Source organism: Phalacrocorax carbo, chromosome 7, assembly GCF_963921805.1.
Source record: "Phalacrocorax carbo chromosome 7, bPhaCar2.1, whole genome shotgun sequence".
NCBI lineage: Eukaryota > Metazoa > Chordata > Aves > Suliformes > Phalacrocoracidae > Phalacrocorax > Phalacrocorax carbo.
The window spans coordinates 27,715,164-27,734,543 of NC_087519.1; the positions used below are offsets into that span (position 1 = coordinate 27,715,164).

At 68.7% G+C, this 19,380-nt stretch overlaps 26 non-coding genes across 26 annotated transcripts; all 26 read right to left on the minus strand.

Annotated features, from left to right (window-relative positions):
• Positions 1–374: 374 nt before the first annotated feature.
• Positions 375–493, minus strand: LOC135314501 (5S ribosomal RNA). Its single transcript, XR_010374032.1, has one exon. It is a non-coding gene; the product is annotated as a 5S ribosomal RNA (ribosomal RNA).
• Positions 494–1,107: 614 nt separating this feature from the next.
• LOC135314445 (5S ribosomal RNA) lies at positions 1,108–1,226 on the minus strand. Its single transcript, XR_010373976.1, has one exon. It is a non-coding gene; the product is annotated as a 5S ribosomal RNA (ribosomal RNA).
• A 614-nt stretch (positions 1,227–1,840) lies between these two features.
• Positions 1,841–1,959, minus strand: LOC135314446 (5S ribosomal RNA). The gene has a single exon (XR_010373977.1). It is a non-coding gene; the product is annotated as a 5S ribosomal RNA (ribosomal RNA).
• Positions 1,960–2,573: 614 nt separating this feature from the next.
• Positions 2,574–2,692, minus strand: LOC135314447 (5S ribosomal RNA). The gene has a single exon (XR_010373978.1). It is a non-coding gene; the product is annotated as a 5S ribosomal RNA (ribosomal RNA).
• A 614-nt stretch (positions 2,693–3,306) lies between these two features.
• LOC135314448 (5S ribosomal RNA) lies at positions 3,307–3,425 on the minus strand. The gene has a single exon (XR_010373979.1). It is a non-coding gene; the product is annotated as a 5S ribosomal RNA (ribosomal RNA).
• Positions 3,426–4,039: 614 nt separating this feature from the next.
• Positions 4,040–4,158, minus strand: LOC135314449 (5S ribosomal RNA). The gene has a single exon (XR_010373980.1). It is a non-coding gene; the product is annotated as a 5S ribosomal RNA (ribosomal RNA).
• A 614-nt stretch (positions 4,159–4,772) lies between these two features.
• Positions 4,773–4,891, minus strand: LOC135314450 (5S ribosomal RNA). The gene has a single exon (XR_010373981.1). It is a non-coding gene; the product is annotated as a 5S ribosomal RNA (ribosomal RNA).
• Positions 4,892–5,505: 614 nt separating this feature from the next.
• LOC135314452 (5S ribosomal RNA) lies at positions 5,506–5,624 on the minus strand. Its single transcript, XR_010373983.1, has one exon. It is a non-coding gene; the product is annotated as a 5S ribosomal RNA (ribosomal RNA).
• A 614-nt stretch (positions 5,625–6,238) lies between these two features.
• LOC135314453 (5S ribosomal RNA) lies at positions 6,239–6,357 on the minus strand. The gene has a single exon (XR_010373984.1). It is a non-coding gene; the product is annotated as a 5S ribosomal RNA (ribosomal RNA).
• A 614-nt stretch (positions 6,358–6,971) lies between these two features.
• Positions 6,972–7,090, minus strand: LOC135314454 (5S ribosomal RNA). Its single transcript, XR_010373985.1, has one exon. It is a non-coding gene; the product is annotated as a 5S ribosomal RNA (ribosomal RNA).
• A 614-nt stretch (positions 7,091–7,704) lies between these two features.
• LOC135314455 (5S ribosomal RNA) lies at positions 7,705–7,823 on the minus strand. Its single transcript, XR_010373986.1, has one exon. It is a non-coding gene; the product is annotated as a 5S ribosomal RNA (ribosomal RNA).
• A 614-nt stretch (positions 7,824–8,437) lies between these two features.
• Positions 8,438–8,556, minus strand: LOC135314456 (5S ribosomal RNA). Its single transcript, XR_010373987.1, has one exon. It is a non-coding gene; the product is annotated as a 5S ribosomal RNA (ribosomal RNA).
• A 614-nt stretch (positions 8,557–9,170) lies between these two features.
• Positions 9,171–9,289, minus strand: LOC135314457 (5S ribosomal RNA). Its single transcript, XR_010373988.1, has one exon. It is a non-coding gene; the product is annotated as a 5S ribosomal RNA (ribosomal RNA).
• A 614-nt stretch (positions 9,290–9,903) lies between these two features.
• On the minus strand, positions 9,904–10,022 carry LOC135314458 (5S ribosomal RNA). Its single transcript, XR_010373989.1, has one exon. It is a non-coding gene; the product is annotated as a 5S ribosomal RNA (ribosomal RNA).
• Positions 10,023–10,636: 614 nt separating this feature from the next.
• LOC135314459 (5S ribosomal RNA) lies at positions 10,637–10,755 on the minus strand. Its single transcript, XR_010373990.1, has one exon. It is a non-coding gene; the product is annotated as a 5S ribosomal RNA (ribosomal RNA).
• Positions 10,756–11,369: 614 nt separating this feature from the next.
• LOC135314460 (5S ribosomal RNA) lies at positions 11,370–11,488 on the minus strand. The gene has a single exon (XR_010373991.1). It is a non-coding gene; the product is annotated as a 5S ribosomal RNA (ribosomal RNA).
• A 614-nt stretch (positions 11,489–12,102) lies between these two features.
• Positions 12,103–12,221, minus strand: LOC135314461 (5S ribosomal RNA). Its single transcript, XR_010373992.1, has one exon. It is a non-coding gene; the product is annotated as a 5S ribosomal RNA (ribosomal RNA).
• Positions 12,222–12,835: 614 nt separating this feature from the next.
• Positions 12,836–12,954, minus strand: LOC135314463 (5S ribosomal RNA). Its single transcript, XR_010373994.1, has one exon. It is a non-coding gene; the product is annotated as a 5S ribosomal RNA (ribosomal RNA).
• Positions 12,955–13,568: 614 nt separating this feature from the next.
• Positions 13,569–13,687, minus strand: LOC135314464 (5S ribosomal RNA). Its single transcript, XR_010373995.1, has one exon. It is a non-coding gene; the product is annotated as a 5S ribosomal RNA (ribosomal RNA).
• Positions 13,688–14,301: 614 nt separating this feature from the next.
• Positions 14,302–14,420, minus strand: LOC135314465 (5S ribosomal RNA). The gene has a single exon (XR_010373996.1). It is a non-coding gene; the product is annotated as a 5S ribosomal RNA (ribosomal RNA).
• A 614-nt stretch (positions 14,421–15,034) lies between these two features.
• LOC135314466 (5S ribosomal RNA) lies at positions 15,035–15,153 on the minus strand. The gene has a single exon (XR_010373997.1). It is a non-coding gene; the product is annotated as a 5S ribosomal RNA (ribosomal RNA).
• A 614-nt stretch (positions 15,154–15,767) lies between these two features.
• On the minus strand, positions 15,768–15,886 carry LOC135314467 (5S ribosomal RNA). The gene has a single exon (XR_010373998.1). It is a non-coding gene; the product is annotated as a 5S ribosomal RNA (ribosomal RNA).
• Positions 15,887–16,500: 614 nt separating this feature from the next.
• On the minus strand, positions 16,501–16,619 carry LOC135314468 (5S ribosomal RNA). Its single transcript, XR_010373999.1, has one exon. It is a non-coding gene; the product is annotated as a 5S ribosomal RNA (ribosomal RNA).
• A 614-nt stretch (positions 16,620–17,233) lies between these two features.
• LOC135314469 (5S ribosomal RNA) lies at positions 17,234–17,352 on the minus strand. Its single transcript, XR_010374000.1, has one exon. It is a non-coding gene; the product is annotated as a 5S ribosomal RNA (ribosomal RNA).
• Positions 17,353–17,966: 614 nt separating this feature from the next.
• Positions 17,967–18,085, minus strand: LOC135314470 (5S ribosomal RNA). The gene has a single exon (XR_010374001.1). It is a non-coding gene; the product is annotated as a 5S ribosomal RNA (ribosomal RNA).
• A 614-nt stretch (positions 18,086–18,699) lies between these two features.
• LOC135314471 (5S ribosomal RNA) lies at positions 18,700–18,818 on the minus strand. The gene has a single exon (XR_010374002.1). It is a non-coding gene; the product is annotated as a 5S ribosomal RNA (ribosomal RNA).
• Between the last annotated feature and the right edge of the window lie 562 nt (positions 18,819–19,380).

Here is a 19,380-nt window from a genome sequence, read left to right on the forward strand (position 1 = left end):
GACACCCTCCACCACCCTGACCACCCTCTCACAACACCGCGCCCTACAACACACCCTCTCCTCTCTACACACAGGCACCACGACCACAGGGGCGCCGGCTCCTGCCGCCCACCCCGCACCACCCACCTGCCTCTCGCACCACCCTGACCCACGCCGGCGCCTCTCTCGCCCCAGCGCCACCACGCTCCCACCCCGCGCTGCACCCGCACCACACCACCACGGTGGGGCTGCCGGCCAACCCCCATGCACACCCGCCCCACCTCTGCCTCCCACGGCAGGACCCGCGCACACCCACCACGCGCCCCTGACCGCCCGCCCGCCACAGCCCACCAAGAAAACGCGGGATGCCCCCGCGCCTCCCGGCAAAGGGCAAAAGCCTACAGCACCCGGTATTCCCAGGCGGTCTCCCATCCAAGTACTAACCGGGCCCAACCCTGCTTAGCTTCCGAGATCAGACGAGATCGGGCGTTCTCAGGGTGGTATGGCCGTAGGCACCCCCTCTGCCGCCAGCAGCCCTCTCCTGCAACGGGCAGCGCCCTCCCACAACACCCTACACGCGCGCGCTACACCGCAACGACGGCTCACCGACAACACCCGACCACCCGCGCGCGCCCCCATGCCCAAACCCAAACACACAACACGACTCCTGCACGTCCCGCCTCTCGCACACGCACACGGCCCTCCGCAACACCCCACACGCAACTCCAACGCTGCAACGCGCACCCTCAACAAAGACACCCTCCACCACCCTGACCACCCTCTCACAACACCGCGCCCTACAACACACCCTCTCCTCTCTACACACAGGCACCACGACCACAGGGGCGCCGGCTCCTGCCGCCCACCCCGCACCACCCACCTGCCTCTCGCACCACCCTGACCCACGCCGGCGCCTCTCTCGCCCCAGCGCCACCACGCTCCCACCCCGCGCTGCACCCGCACCACACCACCACGGTGGGGCTGCCGGCCAACCCCCATGCACACCCGCCCCACCTCTGCCTCCCACGGCAGGACCCGCGCACACCCGCCACTCGCCTCTGCCCGCCCGCCCGCCACAGCCCACCAAGAAAACGCGGGATGCCCCCGCGCCTCCCGGCAAAGGGCAAAAGCCTACAGCACCCGGTATTCCCAGGCGGTCTCCCATCCAAGTACTAACCGGGCCCGACCCTGCTTAGCTTCCGAGATCAGACGAGATCGGGCGTTCTCAGGGTGGTATGGCCGTAGGCACCCCCTCCACCGCCAGCAGCCCTCTCCTGCAACGGGCAGCGCCCTCCCACAACGCCCTACACGCGCGCGCTACACCGCAACGACGGCTCACCGACAACACCCGACCACCCGCGCGCGCCCCCATGCCCAAACCCAAACACACGGCACGACTCCTGCACGTCGCGCCTCTCGCACACGCACACGGCCCTCCGCAACACCCCACACGCAACTCCAACGCTGCAACGCGCACCCTCAACAAAGACACCCTCCACCACCCTGACCACCCTCTCACAACACCGCGCCCTACAACACACCCTCTCCTCTCTACACACAGGCACCACGACCACAGGGGCGCCGGCTCCTGCCGCCCACCCCGCACCACCCACCTGCCTCTCGCACCACCCTGACCCACGCCGGCGCCTCTCTCGCCCCAGCGCCACCACGCTCCCACCCCGCGCTGCACCCGCACCACACCACCACGGTGGGGCTGCCGGCCAACCCCCATGCACACCCGCCCCACCTCTGCCTCCCACGGCAGGACCCGCGCACACCCGCCACTCGCCTCTGCCCGCCCGCCCGCCACAGCCCACCAAGAAAACGCGGGATGCCCCCGCGCCTCCCGGCAAAGGGCAAAAGCCTACAGCACCCGGTATTCCCAGGCGGTCTCCCATCCAAGTACTAACCGGGCCCGACCCTGCTTAGCTTCCGAGATCAGACGAGATCGGGCGTTCTCAGGGTGGTATGGCCGTAGGCACCCCCTCTGCCGCCAGCAGCCCTCTCCTGCAACGGGCAGCGCCCTCCCACAACACCCTACACGCGCGCGCTACACCGCAACGACGGCTCACCGACAACACCCGACCACCCGCGCGCGCCCCCATGCCCAAACCCAAACACACGGCACGACTCCTGCACGTCGCGCCTCTCGCACACGCACACGGCCCTCCGCAACACCCCACACGCAACTCCAACGCTGCAACGCGCACCCTCAACAAAGACACCCTCCACCACCCTGACCACCCTCTCACAACACCGCGCCCTACAACACACCCTCTCCTCTCTACACACAGGCACCACGACCACAGGGGCGCCGGCTCCTGCTGCCCACCCCGCACCACCCACCTGCCTCTCGCACCACCCTGACCCACGCCGGCGCCTCTCTCGCCCCAGCGCCACCACGCTCCCACCCCGCGCTGCACCCGCACCACACCACCACGGTGGGGCTGCCGGCCAACCCCCATGCACACCCGCCCCACCTCTGCCTCCCACGGCAGGACCCGCTCACACCCGCCACGCGCCCCTGACCGCCCGCCCGCCACAGCCCACCAAGAAAACGCGGGATGCCCCCGCGCCTCCCGGCAAAGGGCAAAAGCCTACAGCACCCGGTATTCCCAGGCGGTCTCCCATCCAAGTACTAACCGGGCCCGACCCTGCTTAGCTTCCGAGATCAGACGAGATCGGGCGTTCTCAGGGTGGTATGGCCGTAGGCACCCCCTCCGCCGCCAGCAGCCCTCTCCTGCAACGGGCAGCGCCCTCCCACAACGCCCTACACGCGCGCGCTACACCGCAACGACGGCTCACCGACAACACCCGACCACCCGCGCGCGCCCCCATGCCCAAACCCAAACACACGGCACGACTCCTGCACGTCGCGCCTCTCGCACACGCACACGGCCCTCCGCAACACCCCACACGCAACTCCAACGCTGCAACGCGCACCCTCAACAAAGACACCCTCCACCACCCTGACCACCCTCTCACAACACCGCGCCCTACAACACACCCTCTCCTCTCTACACACAGGCACCACGACCACAGGGGCGCCGGCTCCTGCCGCCCACCCCGCACCACCCACCTGCCTCTCGCACCACCCTGACCCACGCCGGCGCCTCTCTCGCCCCAGCGCCACCACGCTCCCACCCCGCGCTGCACCCGCACCACACCACCACGGTGGGGCTGCCGGCCAACCCCCATGCACACCCGCCCCACCTCTGCCTCCCACGGCAGGACCCGCGCACACCCGCCACGCGCCCCTGACCGCCCGCCCGCCACAGCCCACCAAGAAAACGCGGGATGCCCCCGCGCCTCCCAGCAAAGGGCAAAAGCCTACAGCACCCGGTATTCCCAGGCGGTCTCCCATCCAAGTACTAACCGGGCCCGACCCTGCTTAGCTTCCGAGATCAGACGAGATCGGGCGTTCTCAGGGTGGTATGGCCGTAGGCACCCCCTCTGCCGCCAGCAGCCCTCTCCTGCAACGGGCAGCGCCCTCCCACAACACCCTACACGCGCGCGCTACACCGCAACGACGGCTCACCGACAACACCCGACCACCCGCGCGCGCCCCCATGCCCAAACCCAAACACACGGCACGACTCCTGCACGTCGCGCCTCTCGCACACGCACACGGCCCTCCGCAACACCCCACACGCAACTCCAACGCTGCAACGCGCACCCTCAACAAAGACACCCTCCACCACCCTGACCACCCTCTCACAACACCGCGCCCTACAACACACCCTCTCCTCTCTACACACAGGCACCACGACCACAGGGGCGCCGGCTCCTGCCGCCCACCCCGCACCACCCACCTGCCTCTCGCACCACCCTGACCCACGCCGGCGCCTCTCTCGCCCCAGCGCCACCACGCTCCCACCCCGCGCTGCACCCGCACCACACCACCACGGTGGGGCTGCCGGCCAACCCCCATGCACACCCGCCCCACCTCTGCCTCCCACGGCAGGACCCGCGCACACCCGCCACGCGCCCCTGACCGCCCGCCCGCCACAGCCCACCAAGAAAACGCGGGATGCCCCCGCGCCTCCCGGCAAAGGGCAAAAGCCTACAGCACCCGGTATTCCCAGGCGGTCTCCCATCCAAGTACTAACCGGGCCCGACCCTGCTTAGCTTCCGAGATCAGACGAGATCGGGCGTTCTCAGGGTGGTATGGCCGTAGGCACCCCCTCTGCCGCCAGCAGCCCTCTCCTGCAACGGGCAGCGCCCTCCCACAACACCCTACACGCGCGCGCTACACCGCAACGACGGCTCACCGACAACACCCGACCACCCGCGCGCGCCCCCATGCCCAAACCCAAACACACGGCACGACTCCTGCACGTCGCGCCTCTCGCACACGCACACGGCCCTCCGCAACACCCCACACGCAACTCCAACGCTGCAACGCGCACCCTCAACAAAGACACCCTCCACCACCCTGACCACCCTCTCACAACACCGCGCCCTACAACACACCCTCTCCTCTCTACACACAGGCACCACGACCACAGGGGCGCCGGCTCCTGCCGCCCACCCCGCACCACCCACCTGCCTCTCGCACCACCCTGACCCACGCCGGCGCCTCTCTCGCCCCAGCGCCACCACGCTCCCACCCCGCGCTGCACCCGCACCACACCACCACGGTGGGGCTGCCGGCCAACCCCCATGCACACCCGCCCCACCTCTGCCTCCCACGGCAGGACCCGCGCACACCCGCCACTCGCCTCTGCCCGCCCGCCCGCCACAGCCCACCAAGAAAACGCGGGATGCCCCCGCGCCTCCCGGCAAAGGGCAAAAGCCTACAGCACCCGGTATTCCCAGGCGGTCTCCCATCCAAGTACTAACCGGGCCCGACCCTGCTTAGCTTCCGAGATCAGACGAGATCGGGCGTTCTCAGGGTGGTATGGCCGTAGGCACCCCCTCCGCCGCCAGCAGCCCTCTCCTGCAACGGGCAGCGCCCTCCCACAACACCCTACACGCGCGCACTACACCGCAACGACGGCTCACCGACAACACCCGACCACCCGCGCGCGCCCCCATGCCCAAACCCAAACACACAACACGACTCCTGCACGTCGCGCCTCTCGCACACGCACACGGCCCTCCGCAACACCCCACACGCAACTCCAACGCTGCAACGCGCACCCTCAACAAAGACACCCTCCACCACCCTGACCACCCTCTCACAACACCGCGCCCTACAACACACCCTCTCCTCTCTACACACAGGCACCACGACCACAGGGGCGCCGGCTCCTGCCGCCCACCCCGCACCACCCACCTGCCTCTCGCACCACCCTGACCCACGCCGGCGCCTCTCTCGCCCCAGCGCCACCACGCTCCCACCCCGCGCTGCACCCGCACCACACCACCACGGTGGGGCTGCCGGCCAACCCCCATGCACACCCGCCCCACCTCTGCCTCCCACGGCAGGACCCGCGCACACCCGCCACTCGCCTCTGCCCGCCCGCCCGCCACAGCCCACCAAGAAAACGCGGGATGCCCCCGCGCCTCCCGGCAAAGGGCAAAAGCCTACAGCACCCGGTATTCCCAGGCGGTCTCCCATCCAAGTACTAACCGGGCCCGACCCTGCTTAGCTTCCGAGATCAGACGAGATCGGGCGTTCTCAGGGTGGTATGGCCGTAGGCACCCCCTCCACCGCCAGCAGCCCTCTCCTGCAACGGGCAGCGCCCTCCCACAACGCCCTACACGCGCGCGCTACACCGCAACGACGGCTCACCGACAACACCCGACCACCCGCGCGCGCCCCCATGCCCAAACCCAAACACACGGCACGACTCCTGCACGTCGCGCCTCTCGCACACGCACACGGCCCTCCGCAACACCCCACACGCAACTCCAACGCTGCAACGCGCACCCTCAACAAAGACACCCTCCACCACCCTGACCACCCTCTCACAACACCGCGCCCTACAACACACCCTCTCCTCTCTACACACAGGCACCACGACCACAGGGGCGCCGGCTCCTGCCGCCCACCCCGCACCACCCACCTGCCTCTCGCACCACCCTGACCCACGCCGGCGCCTCTCTCGCCCCAGCGCCACCACGCTCCCACCCCGCGCTGCACCCGCACCACACCACCACGGTGGGGCTGCCGGCCAACCCCCATGCACACCCGCCCCACCTCTGCCTCCCACGGCAGGACCCGCGCACACCCGCCACTCGCCTCTGCCCGCCCGCCCGCCACAGCCCACCAAGAAAACGCGGGATGCCCCCGCGCCTCCCGGCAAAGGGCAAAAGCCTACAGCACCCGGTATTCCCAGGCGGTCTCCCATCCAAGTACTAACCGGGCCCGACCCTGCTTAGCTTCCGAGATCAGACGAGATCGGGCGTTCTCAGGGTGGTATGGCCGTAGGCACCCCCTCTGCCGCCAGCAGCCCTCTCCTGCAACGGGCAGCGCCCTCCCACAACACCCTACACGCGCGCGCTACACCGCAACGACGGCTCACCGACAACACCCGACCACCCGCGCGCGCCCCCATGCCCAAACCCAAACACACGGCACGACTCCTGCACGTCGCGCCTCTCGCACACGCACACGGCCCTCCGCAACACCCCACACGCAACTCCAACGCTGCAACGCGCACCCTCAACAAAGACACCCTCCACCACCCTGACCACCCTCTCACAACACCGCGCCCTACAACACACCCTCTCCTCTCTACACACAGGCACCACGACCACAGGGGCGCCGGCTCCTGCTGCCCACCCCGCACCACCCACCTGCCTCTCGCACCACCCTGACCCACGCCGGCGCCTCTCTCGCCCCAGCGCCACCACGCTCCCACCCCGCGCTGCACCCGCACCACACCACCACGGTGGGGCTGCCGGCCAACCCCCATGCACACCCGCCCCACCTCTGCCTCCCACGGCAGGACCCGCTCACACCCGCCACGCGCCCCTGACCGCCCGCCCGCCACAGCCCACCAAGAAAACGCGGGATGCCCCCGCGCCTCCCGGCAAAGGGCAAAAGCCTACAGCACCCGGTATTCCCAGGCGGTCTCCCATCCAAGTACTAACCGGGCCCGACCCTGCTTAGCTTCCGAGATCAGACGAGATCGGGCGTTCTCAGGGTGGTATGGCCGTAGGCACCCCCTCCGCCGCCAGCAGCCCTCTCCTGCAACGGGCAGCGCCCTCCCACAACGCCCTACACGCGCGCGCTACACCGCAACGACGGCTCACCGACAACACCCGACCACCCGCGCGCGCCCCCATGCCCAAACCCAAACACACGGCACGACTCCTGCACGTCGCGCCTCTCGCACACGCACACGGCCCTCCGCAACACCCCACACGCAACTCCAACGCTGCAACGCGCACCCTCAACAAAGACACCCTCCACCACCCTGACCACCCTCTCACAACACCGCGCCCTACAACACACCCTCTCCTCTCTACACACAGGCACCACGACCACAGGGGCGCCGGCTCCTGCCGCCCACCCCGCACCACCCACCTGCCTCTCGCACCACCCTGACCCACGCCGGCGCCTCTCTCGCCCCAGCGCCACCACGCTCCCACCCCGCGCTGCACCCGCACCACACCACCACGGTGGGGCTGCCGGCCAACCCCCATGCACACCCGCCCCACCTCTGCCTCCCACGGCAGGACCCGCGCACACCCGCCACGCGCCCCTGACCGCCCGCCCGCCACAGCCCACCAAGAAAACGCGGGATGCCCCCGCGCCTCCCAGCAAAGGGCAAAAGCCTACAGCACCCGGTATTCCCAGGCGGTCTCCCATCCAAGTACTAACCGGGCCCGACCCTGCTTAGCTTCCGAGATCAGACGAGATCGGGCGTTCTCAGGGTGGTATGGCCGTAGGCACCCCCTCTGCCGCCAGCAGCCCTCTCCTGCAACGGGCAGCGCCCTCCCACAACACCCTACACGCGCGCGCTACACCGCAACGACGGCTCACCGACAACACCCGACCACCCGCGCGCGCCCCCATGCCCAAACCCAAACACACGGCACGACTCCTGCACGTCGCGCCTCTCGCACACGCACACGGCCCTCCGCAACACCCCACACGCAACTCCAACGCTGCAACGCGCACCCTCAACAAAGACACCCTCCACCACCCTGACCACCCTCTCACAACACCGCGCCCTACAACACACCCTCTCCTCTCTACACACAGGCACCACGACCACAGGGGCGCCGGCTCCTGCCGCCCACCCCGCACCACCCACCTGCCTCTCGCACCACCCTGACCCACGCCGGCGCCTCTCTCGCCCCAGCGCCACCACGCTCCCACCCCGCGCTGCACCCGCACCACACCACCACGGTGGGGCTGCCGGCCAACCCCCATGCACACCCGCCCCACCTCTGCCTCCCACGGCAGGACCCGCGCACACCCGCCACGCGCCCCTGACCGCCCGCCCGCCACAGCCCACCAAGAAAACGCGGGATGCCCCCGCGCCTCCCGGCAAAGGGCAAAAGCCTACAGCACCCGGTATTCCCAGGCGGTCTCCCATCCAAGTACTAACCGGGCCCGACCCTGCTTAGCTTCCGAGATCAGACGAGATCGGGCGTTCTCAGGGTGGTATGGCCGTAGGCACCCCCTCTGCCGCCAGCAGCCCTCTCCTGCAACGGGCAGCGCCCTCCCACAACACCCTACACGCGCGCGCTACACCGCAACGACGGCTCACCGACAACACCCGACCACCCGCGCGCGCCCCCATGCCCAAACCCAAACACACGGCACGACTCCTGCACGTCGCGCCTCTCGCACACGCACACGGCCCTCCGCAACACCCCACACGCAACTCCAACGCTGCAACGCGCACCCTCAACAAAGACACCCTCCACCACCCTGACCACCCTCTCACAACACCGCGCCCTACAACACACCCTCTCCTCTCTACACACAGGCACCACGACCACAGGGGCGCCGGCTCCTGCCGCCCACCCCGCACCACCCACCTGCCTCTCGCACCACCCTGACCCACGCCGGCGCCTCTCTCGCCCCAGCGCCACCACGCTCCCACCCCGCGCTGCACCCGCACCACACCACCACGGTGGGGCTGCCGGCCAACCCCCATGCACACCCGCCCCACCTCTGCCTCCCACGGCAGGACCCGCGCACACCCGCCACTCGCCTCTGCCCGCCCGCCCGCCACAGCCCACCAAGAAAACGCGGGATGCCCCCGCGCCTCCCGGCAAAGGGCAAAAGCCTACAGCACCCGGTATTCCCAGGCGGTCTCCCATCCAAGTACTAACCGGGCCCGACCCTGCTTAGCTTCCGAGATCAGACGAGATCGGGCGTTCTCAGGGTGGTATGGCCGTAGGCACCCCCTCCGCCGCCAGCAGCCCTCTCCTGCAACGGGCAGCGCCCTCCCACAACACCCTACACGCGCGCACTACACCGCAACGACGGCTCACCGACAACACCCGACCACCCGCGCGCGCCCCCATGCCCAAACCCAAACACACAACACGACTCCTGCACGTCGCGCCTCTCGCACACGCACACGGCCCTCCGCAACACCCCACACGCAACTCCAACGCTGCAACGCGCACCCTCAACAAAGACACCCTCCACCACCCTGACCACCCTCTCACAACACCGCGCCCTACAACACACCCTCTCCTCTCTACACACAGGCACCACGACCACAGGGGCGCCGGCTCCTGCCGCCCACCCCGCACCACCCACCTGCCTCTCGCACCACCCTGACCCACGCCGGCGCCTCTCTCGCCCCAGCGCCACCACGCTCCCACCCCGCGCTGCACCCGCACCACACCACCACGGTGGGGCTGCCGGCCAACCCCCATGCACACCCGCCCCACCTCTGCCTCCCACGGCAGGACCCGCTCACACCCGCCACGCGCCCCTGACCGCCCGCCCGCCACAGCCCACCAAGAAAACGCGGGATGCCCCCGCGCCTCCCGGCAAAGGGCAAAAGCCTACAGCACCCGGTATTCCCAGGCGGTCTCCCATCCAAGTACTAACCGGGCCCGACCCTGCTTAGCTTCCGAGATCAGACGAGATCGGGCGTTCTCAGGGTGGTATGGCCGTAGGCACCCCCTCCGCCGCCAGCAGCCCTCTCCTGCAACGGGCAGCGCCCTCCCACAACGCCCTACACGCGCGCGCTACACCACAACGACGGCTCACCGACAACACCCGACCACCCGCGCGCGCCCCCATGCCCAAACCCAAACACACGGCACGACTCCTGCACGTCGCGCCTCTCGCACACGCACACGGCCCTCCGCAACACCCCACACGCAACTCCAACGCTGCAACGCGCACCCTCAACAAAGACACCCTCCACCACCCTGACCACCCTCTCACAACACCGCGCCCTACAACACACCCTCTCCTCTCTACACACAGGCACCACGACCACAGGGGCGCCGGCTCCTGCCGCCCACCCCGCACCACCCACCTGCCTCTCGCACCACCCTGACCCACGCCGGCGCCTCTCTCGCCCCAGCGCCACCACGCTCCCACCCCGCGCTGCACCCGCACCACACCACCACGGTGGGGCTGCCGGCCAACCCCCATGCACACCCGCCCCACCTCTGCCTCCCACGGCAGGACCCGTGCACACCCGCCACGCGCCCCTGACCGCCCGCCCGCCACAGCCCACCAAGAAAACGCGGGATGCCCCCGCGCCTCCCGGCAAAGGGCAAAAGCCTACAGCACCCGGTATTCCCAGGCGGTCTCCCATCCAAGTACTAACCGGGCCCGACCCTGCTTAGCTTCCGAGATCAGACGAGATCGGGCGTTCTCAGGGTGGTATGGCCGTAGGCACCCCCTCTGCCGCCAGCAGCCCTCTCCTGCAACGGGCAGCGCCCTCCCACAACACCCTACACGCGCGCGCTACACCGCAACGACGGCTCACCGACAACACCCGACCACCCGCGCGCGCCCCCATGCCCAAACCCAAACACACGGCACGACTCCTGCACGTCGCGCCTCTCGCACACGCACACGGCCCTCCGCAACACCCCACACGCAACTCCAACGCTGCAACGCGCACCCTCAACAAAGACACCCTCCACCACCCTGACCACCCTCTCACAACACCGCGCCCTACAACACACCCTCTCCTCTCTACACACAGGCACCACGACCACAGGGGCGCCGGCTCCTGCCGCCCACCCCGCACCACCCACCTGCCTCTCGCACCACCCTGACCCACGCCGGCGCCTCTCTCGCCCCAGCGCCACCACGCTCCCACCCCGCGCTGCACCCGCACCACACCACCACGGTGGGGCTGCCGGCCAACCCCCATGCACACCCGCCCCACCTCTGCCTCCCACGGCAGGACCCGCGCACACCCGCCACTCGCCTCTGCCCGCCCGCCCGCCACAGCCCACCAAGAAAACGCGGGATGCCCCCGCGCCTACTGGCAAAGGGCAAAAGCCTACAGCACCCGGTATTCCCAGGCGGTCTCCCATCCAAGTACTAACCGGGCCCGACCCTGCTTAGCTTCCGAGATCAGACGAGATCGGGCGTTCTCAGGGTGGTATGGCCGTAGGCACCCCCTCCGCCGCCAGCAGCCCTCTCCTGCAACGGGCAGCGCCCTCCCACAACACCCTACACGCGCGCGCTACACCGCAACGACGGCTCACCGACAACACCCGACCACCCGCGCGCGCCCCCATGCCCAAACCCAAACACACAACACGACTCCTGCACGTCGCGCCTCTCGCACACGCACACGGCCCTCCGCAACACCCCACACGCAACTCCAACGCTGCAACGCGCACCCTCAACAAAGACACCCTCCACCACCCTGACCACCCTCTCACAACACCGCGCCCTACAACACACCCTCTCCTCTCTACACACAGGCACCACGACCACAGGGGCGCCGGCTCCTGCCGCCCACCCCGCACCACCCACCTGCCTCTCGCACCACCCTGACCCACGCCGGCGCCTCTCTCGCCCCAGCGCCACCACGCTCCCACCCCGCGCTGCACCCGCACCACACCACCACGGTGGGGCTGCCGGCCAACCCCCATGCACACCCGCCCCACCTCTGCCTCCCACGGCAGGACCCGCTCACACCCGCCACGCGCCCCTGACCGCCCGCCCGCCACAGCCCACCAAGAAAACGCGGGATGCCCCCGCGCCTCCCGGCAAAGGGCAAAAGCCTACAGCACCCGGTATTCCCAGGCGGTCTCCCATCCAAGTACTAACCGGGCCCGACCCTGCTTAGCTTCCGAGATCAGACGAGATCGGGCGTTCTCAGGGTGGTATGGCCGTAGGCACCCCCTCCGCCGCCAGCAGCCCTCTCCTGCAACGGGCAGCGCCCTCCCACAACGCCCTACACGCGCGCGCTACACCACAACGACGGCTCACCGACAACACCCGACCACCCGCGCGCGCCCCCATGCCCAAACCCAAACACACGGCACGACTCCTGCACGTCGCGCCTCTCGCACACGCACACGGCCCTCCGCAACACCCCACACGCAACTCCAACGCTGCAACGCGCACCCTCAACAAAGACACCCTCCACCACCCTGACCACCCTCTCACAACACCGCGCCCTACAACACACCCTCTCCTCTCTACACACAGGCACCACGACCACAGGGGCGCCGGCTCCTGCCGCCCACCCCGCACCACCCACCTGCCTCTCGCACCACCCTGACCCACGCCGGCGCCTCTCTCGCCCCAGCGCCACCACGCTCCCACCCCGCGCTGCACCCGCACCACACCACCACGGTGGGGCTGCCGGCCAACCCCCATGCACACCCGCCCCACCTCTGCCTCCCACGGCAGGACCCGTGCACACCCGCCACGCGCCCCTGACCGCCCGCCCGCCACAGCCCACCAAGAAAACGCGGGATGCCCCCGCGCCTCCCAGCAAAGGGCAAAAGCCTACAGCACCCGGTATTCCCAGGCGGTCTCCCATCCAAGTACTAACCGGGCCCGACCCTGCTTAGCTTCCGAGATCAGACGAGATCGGGCGTTCTCAGGGTGGTATGGCCGTAGGCACCCCCTCCGCCGCCAGCAGCCCTCTCCTGCAACGGGCAGCGCCCTCCCACAACGCCCTACACGCGCGCGCTACACCGCAACGACGGCTCACCGACAACACCCGACCACCCGCGCGCGCCCCCATGCCCAAACCCAAACACACGGCACGACTCCTGCACGTCGCGCCTCTCGCACACGCACACGGCCCTCCGCAACACCCCACACGCAACTCCAACGCTGCAACGCGCACCCTCAACAAAGACACCCTCCACCACCCTGACCACCCTCTCACAACACCGCGCCCTACAACACACCCTCTCCTCTCTACACACAGGCACCACGACCACAGGGGCGCCGGCTCCTGCCGCCCACCCCGCACCACCCACCTGCCTCTCGCACCACCCTGACCCACGCCGGCGCCTCTCTCGCCCCAGCGCCACCACGCTCCCACCCCGCGCTGCACCCGCACCACACCACCACGGTGGGGCTGCCGGCCAACCCCCATGCACACCCGCCCCACCTCTGCCTCCCACGGCAGGACCCGCGCACACCCGCCACTCGCCTCTGCCCGCCCGCCCGCCACAGCCCACCAAGAAAACGCGGGATGCCCCCGCGCCTCCCGGCAAAGGGCAAAAGCCTACAGCACCCGGTATTCCCAGGCGGTCTCCCATCCAAGTACTAACCGGGCCCGACCCTGCTTAGCTTCCGAGATCAGACGAGATCGGGCGTTCTCAGGGTGGTATGGCCGTAGGCACCCCCTCCGCCGCCAGCAGCCCTCTCCTGCAACGGGCAGCGCCCTCCCACAACACCCTACACGCGCGCACTACACCGCAACGACGGCTCACCGACAACACCCGACCACCCGCGCGCGCCCCCATGCCCAAACCCAAACACACAACACGACTCCTGCACGTCGCGCCTCTCGCACACGCACACGGCCCTCCGCAACACCCCACACGCAACTCCAACGCTGCAACGCGCACCCTCAACAAAGACACCCTCCACCACCCTGACCACCCTCTCACAACACCGCGCCCTACAACACACCCTCTCCTCTCTACACACAGGCACCACGACCACAGGGGCGCCGGCTCCTGCCGCCCACCCCGCACCACCCACCTGCCTCTCGCACCACCCTGACCCACGCCGGCGCCTCTCTCGCCCCAGCGCCACCACGCTCCCACCCCGCGCTGCACCCGCACCACACCACCACGGTGGGGCTGCCGGCCAACCCCCATGCACACCCGCCCCACCTCTGCCTCCCACGGCAGGACCCGCTCACACCCGCCACGCGCCCCTGACCGCCCGCCCGCCACAGCCCACCAAGAAAACGCGGGATGCCCCCGCGCCTCCCGGCAAAGGGCAAAAGCCTACAGCACCCGGTATTCCCAGGCGGTCTCCCATCCAAGTACTAACCGGGCCCGACCCTGCTTAGCTTCCGAGATCAGACGAGATCGGGCGTTCTCAGGGTGGTATGGCCGTAGGCACCCCCTCCGCCGCCAGCAGCCCTCTCCTGCAACGGGCAGCGCCCTCCCACAACGCCCTACACGCGCGCGCTACACCACGACGACGGCTCACCGACAACACCCGACCACCCGCGCGCGCCCCCATGCCCAAACCCAAACACACGGCACGACTCCTGCACGTCGCGCCTCTCGCACACGCACACGGCCCTCCGCAACACCCCACACGCAACTCCAACGCTGCAACGCGCACCCTCAACAAAGACACCCTCCACCACCCTGACCACCCTCTCACAACACCGCGCCCTACAACACACCCTCTCCTCTCTACACACAGGCACCACGACCACAGGGGCGCCGGCTCCTGCCGCCCACCCCGCACCACCCACCTGCCTCTCGCACCACCCTGACCCACGCCGGCGCCTCTCTCGCCCCAGCGCCACCACGCTCCCACCCCGCGCTGCACCCGCACCACACCACCACGGTGGGGCTGCCGGCCAACCCCCATGCACACCCGCCCCACCTCTGCCTCCCACGGCAGGACCCGTGCACACCCGCCACGCGCCCCTGACCGCCCGCCCGCCACAGCCCACCAAGAAAACGCGGGATGCCCCCGCGCCTCCCAGCAAAGGGCAAAAGCCTACAGCACCCGGTATTCCCAGGCGGTCTCCCATCCAAGTACTAACCGGGCCCGACCCTGCTTAGCTTCCGAGATCAGACGAGATCGGGCGTTCTCAGGGTGGTATGGCCGTAGGCACCCCCTCCGCCGCCAGCAGCCCTCTCCTGCAACGGGCAGCGCCCTCCCACAACGCCCTACACGCGCGCGCTACACCGCAACGACGGCTCACCGACAACACCCGACCACCCGCGCGCGCCCCCATGCCCAAACCCAAACACACGGCACGACTCCTGCACGTCGCGCCTCTCGCACACGCACACGGCCCTCCGCAACACCCCACACGCAACTCCAACGCTGCAACGCGCACCCTCAACAAAGACACCCTCCACCACCCTGACCACCCTCTCACAACACCGCGCCCTACAACACACCCTCTCCTCTCTACACACAGGCACCACGACCACAGGGGCGCCGGCTCCTGCCGCCCACCCCGCACCACCCACCTGCCTCTCGCACCACCCTGACCCACGCCGGCGCCTCTCTCGCCCCAGCGCCACCACGCTCCCACCCCGCGCTGCACCCGCACCACACCGCCACGGTGGGGCTGCCGGCCAACCCCCATGCACACCCGCCCCACCTCTGCCTCCCACGGCAGGACCCGCGCACACCCGCCACGCGCCCCTGACCGCCCGCCCGCCACAGCCCACCAAGAAAACGCGGGATGCCCCCGCGCCTCCCGGCAAAGGGCAAAAGCCTACAGCACCCGGTATTCCCAGGCGGTCTCCCATCCAAGTACTAACCGGGCCCGACCCTGCTTAGCTTCCGAGATCAGACGAGATCGGGCGTTCTCAGGGTGGTATGGCCGTAGGCACCCCCTCCGCCACCAGCAGCCCTCTCCTGCAACGGGCAGCGCCCTCCCACAACACCCTACACGCGCGCGCTACACCGCAACGACGGCTCACCGACAACACCCGACCACCCGCGCGCGCCCCCATGCCCAAACCCAAACACACGGCACGACTCCTGCACGTCGCGCCTCTCGCACACGCACACGGCCCTCCGCAACACCCCACACGCAACTCCAACGCTGCAACGCGCACCCTCAACAAAGACACCCTCCACCACCCTGACCACCCTCTCACAACACCGCGCCCTACAACACACCCTCTCCTCTCTACACACAGGCACCACGACCACAGGGGCGCCGGCTCCTGCCGCCCACCCCGCACCACCCACCTGCCTCTCGCACCACCCTGACCCACGCCGGCGCCTCTCTCGCCCCAGCGCCACCACGCTCCCACCCCGCGCTGCACCCGCACCACACCACCACGGTGGGGCTGCCGGCCAACCCCCATGCACACCCGCCCCACCTCTGCCTCCCACGGCAGGACCCGCGCACACCCGCCACTCGCCTCTGCCCGCCCGCCCGCCACAGCCCACCAAGAAAACGCGGGATGCCCCCGCGCCTACTGGCAAAGGGCAAAAGCCTACAGCACCCGGTATTCCCAGGCGGTCTCCCATCCAAGTACTAACCGGGCCCGACCCTGCTTAGCTTCCGAGATCAGACGAGATCGGGCGTTCTCAGGGTGGTATGGCCGTAGGCACCCCCTCTGCCACCAGCAGCCCTCTCCTGCAACGGGCAGCGCCCTCCCACAACACCCTACACGCGCGCGCTACACCGCAACGACGGCTCACCGACAACACCCGACCACCCGAGCGCGCCCCCATGCCCAAACCCAAACACACAACACGACTCCTGCACGTCGCGCCTCTCGCACACGCACACGGCCCTCCGCAACACCCCACACGCAACTCCAACGCTGCAACGCGCACCCTCAACAAAGACACCCTCCACCACCCTGACCACCCTCTCACAACACCGCGCCCTACAACACACCCTCTCCTCTCTACACACAGGCACCACGACCACAGGGGCGCCGGCTCCTGCCGCCCACCCCGCACCACCCACCTGCCTCTCGCACCACCCTGACCCACGCCGGCGCCTCTCTCGCCCCAGCGCCACCACGCTCCCACCCCGCGCTGCACCCGCACCACACCACCACGGTGGGGCTGCCGGCCAACCCCCATGCACACCCGCCCCACCTCTGCCTCCCACGGCAGGACCCGCGCACACCCGCCACGCGCCCCTGACCGCCCGCCCGCCACAGCCCACCAAGAAAACGCGGGATGCCCCCGCGCCTCCCGGCAAAGGGCAAAAGCCTACAGCACCCGGTATTCCCAGGCGGTCTCCCATCCAAGTACTAACCGGGCCCGACCCTGCTTAGCTTCCGAGATCAGACGAGATCGGGCGTTCTCAGGGTGGTATGGCCGTAGGCACCCCCTCTGCCGCCAGCAGCCCTCTCCTGCAACGGGCAGCGCCCTCCCACAACACCCTACACGCGCGCGCTACACCGCAACGACGGCTCACCGACAACACCCGACCACCCGCGCGCGCCCCCATGCCCAAACCCAAACACACAACACGACTCCTGCACGTCGCGCCTCTCGCACACGCACACGGCCCTCCGCAACACCCCACACGCAACTCCAACGCTGCAACGCGCACCCTCAACAAAGACACCCTCCACCACCCTGACCACCCTCTCACAACACCGCGCCCTACAACACACCCTCTCCTCTCTACACACAGGCACCACGACCACAGGGGCGCCGGCTCCTGCCGCCCACCCCGCACCACCCACCTGCCTCTCGCACCACCCTGACCCACGCCGGCGCCTCTCTCGCCCCAGCGCCACCACGCTCCCACCCCGCGCTGCACCCGCACCACACCGCCACGGTGGGGCTGCCGGCCAACCCCCATGCACACCCGCCCCACCTCTGCCTCCCACGGCAGGACCCGCGCACACCCGCCACTCGCCTCTGCCCGCCCGCCCGCCACAGCCCACCAAGAAAACGCGGGATGCCCCCGCGCCTACTGGCAAAGGGCAAAAGCCTACAGCACCCGGTATTCCCAGGCGGTCTCCCATCCAAGTACTAACCGGGCCCGACCCTGCTTAGCTTCCGAGATCAGACGAGATCGGGCGTTCTCAGGGTGGTATGGCCGTAGGCACCCCCTCCGCCGCCAGCAGCCCTCTCCTGCAACGGGCAGCGCCCTCCCACAACGCCCTACACGCGCGCGCTACACCGCAACGACGGCTCACCGACAACACCCGACCACCCGCGCGCGCCCCCATGCCCAAACCCAAACACACAACACGACTCCTGCACGTCGCGCCTCTCGCACACGCACACGGCCCTCCGCAACACCCCACACGCAACTCCAACGCTGCAACGCGCACCCTCAACAAAGACACCCTCCACCACCCTGACCACCCTCTCACAACACCGCGCCCTACAACACACCCTCTCCTCTCTACACACAGGCACCACGACCACAGGGGCGCCGGCTCCTGCCGCCCACCCCGCACCACCCACCTGCCTCTCGCACCACCCTGACCCACGCCGGCGCCTCTCTCGCCCCAGCGCCACCACGCTCCCACCCCGCGCTGCACCCGCACCACACCACCACGGTGGGGCTGCCGGCCAACCCCCATGCACACCCGCCCCACCTCTGCCTCCCACGGCAGGACCCGCGCACACCCGCCACGCGCCCCTGACCGCCCGCCCGCCACAGCCCACCAAGAAAACGCGGGATGCCCCCGCGCCTCCCGGCAAAGGGCAAAAGCCTACAGCACCCGGTATTCCCAGGCGGTCTCCCATCCAAGTACTAACCGGGCCCGACCCTGCTTAGCTTCCGAGATCAGACGAGATCGGGCGTTCTCAGGGTGGTATGGCCGTAGGCACCCCCTCTGCCGCCAGCTGCCCTCTCCTGCAACGGGCAGCGCCCTCCCACAACACCCTACACACACGCGCGCTACACCATGACAACGGCCCTCCGACAACACACATGTTTTCCCATGCCATTAGGTCGAATTGTACTGTGTGGCATATCAATGGTTTATGTATTTTTCTCATTAGCAGGTCGCAACTTTTTTTTCTGCATCACTTGAACTAGGTCCATATACTTCTGCACTTTCATCTTGTTCTTTCTCCTTCTTTACTGATGATAGTTTCCTGATATGTGTTTGTTTTCTCATTTCTTTTATAGGAACGAGCTCATATCCTAAAAATTTATTTCCAGCAGATGGCAATCTGGCTGTGCTGTTTCTCATTCACTGTCATTTTAGTTAGGTCTCTCAACACCCTGAAGCTTCACAAGCCCTCTAGGCTTATGCATCTGTGGTGCATCCTCAAGACTCCGGATGCAAATGGTAGTAGGCCAAGTTCTTAGAACCAGCCTTACAAGACATTTCTGAGGGGTTTTGGTGGGAATGATCTTGCCCAGGTGGTTTAACTCCATGTCA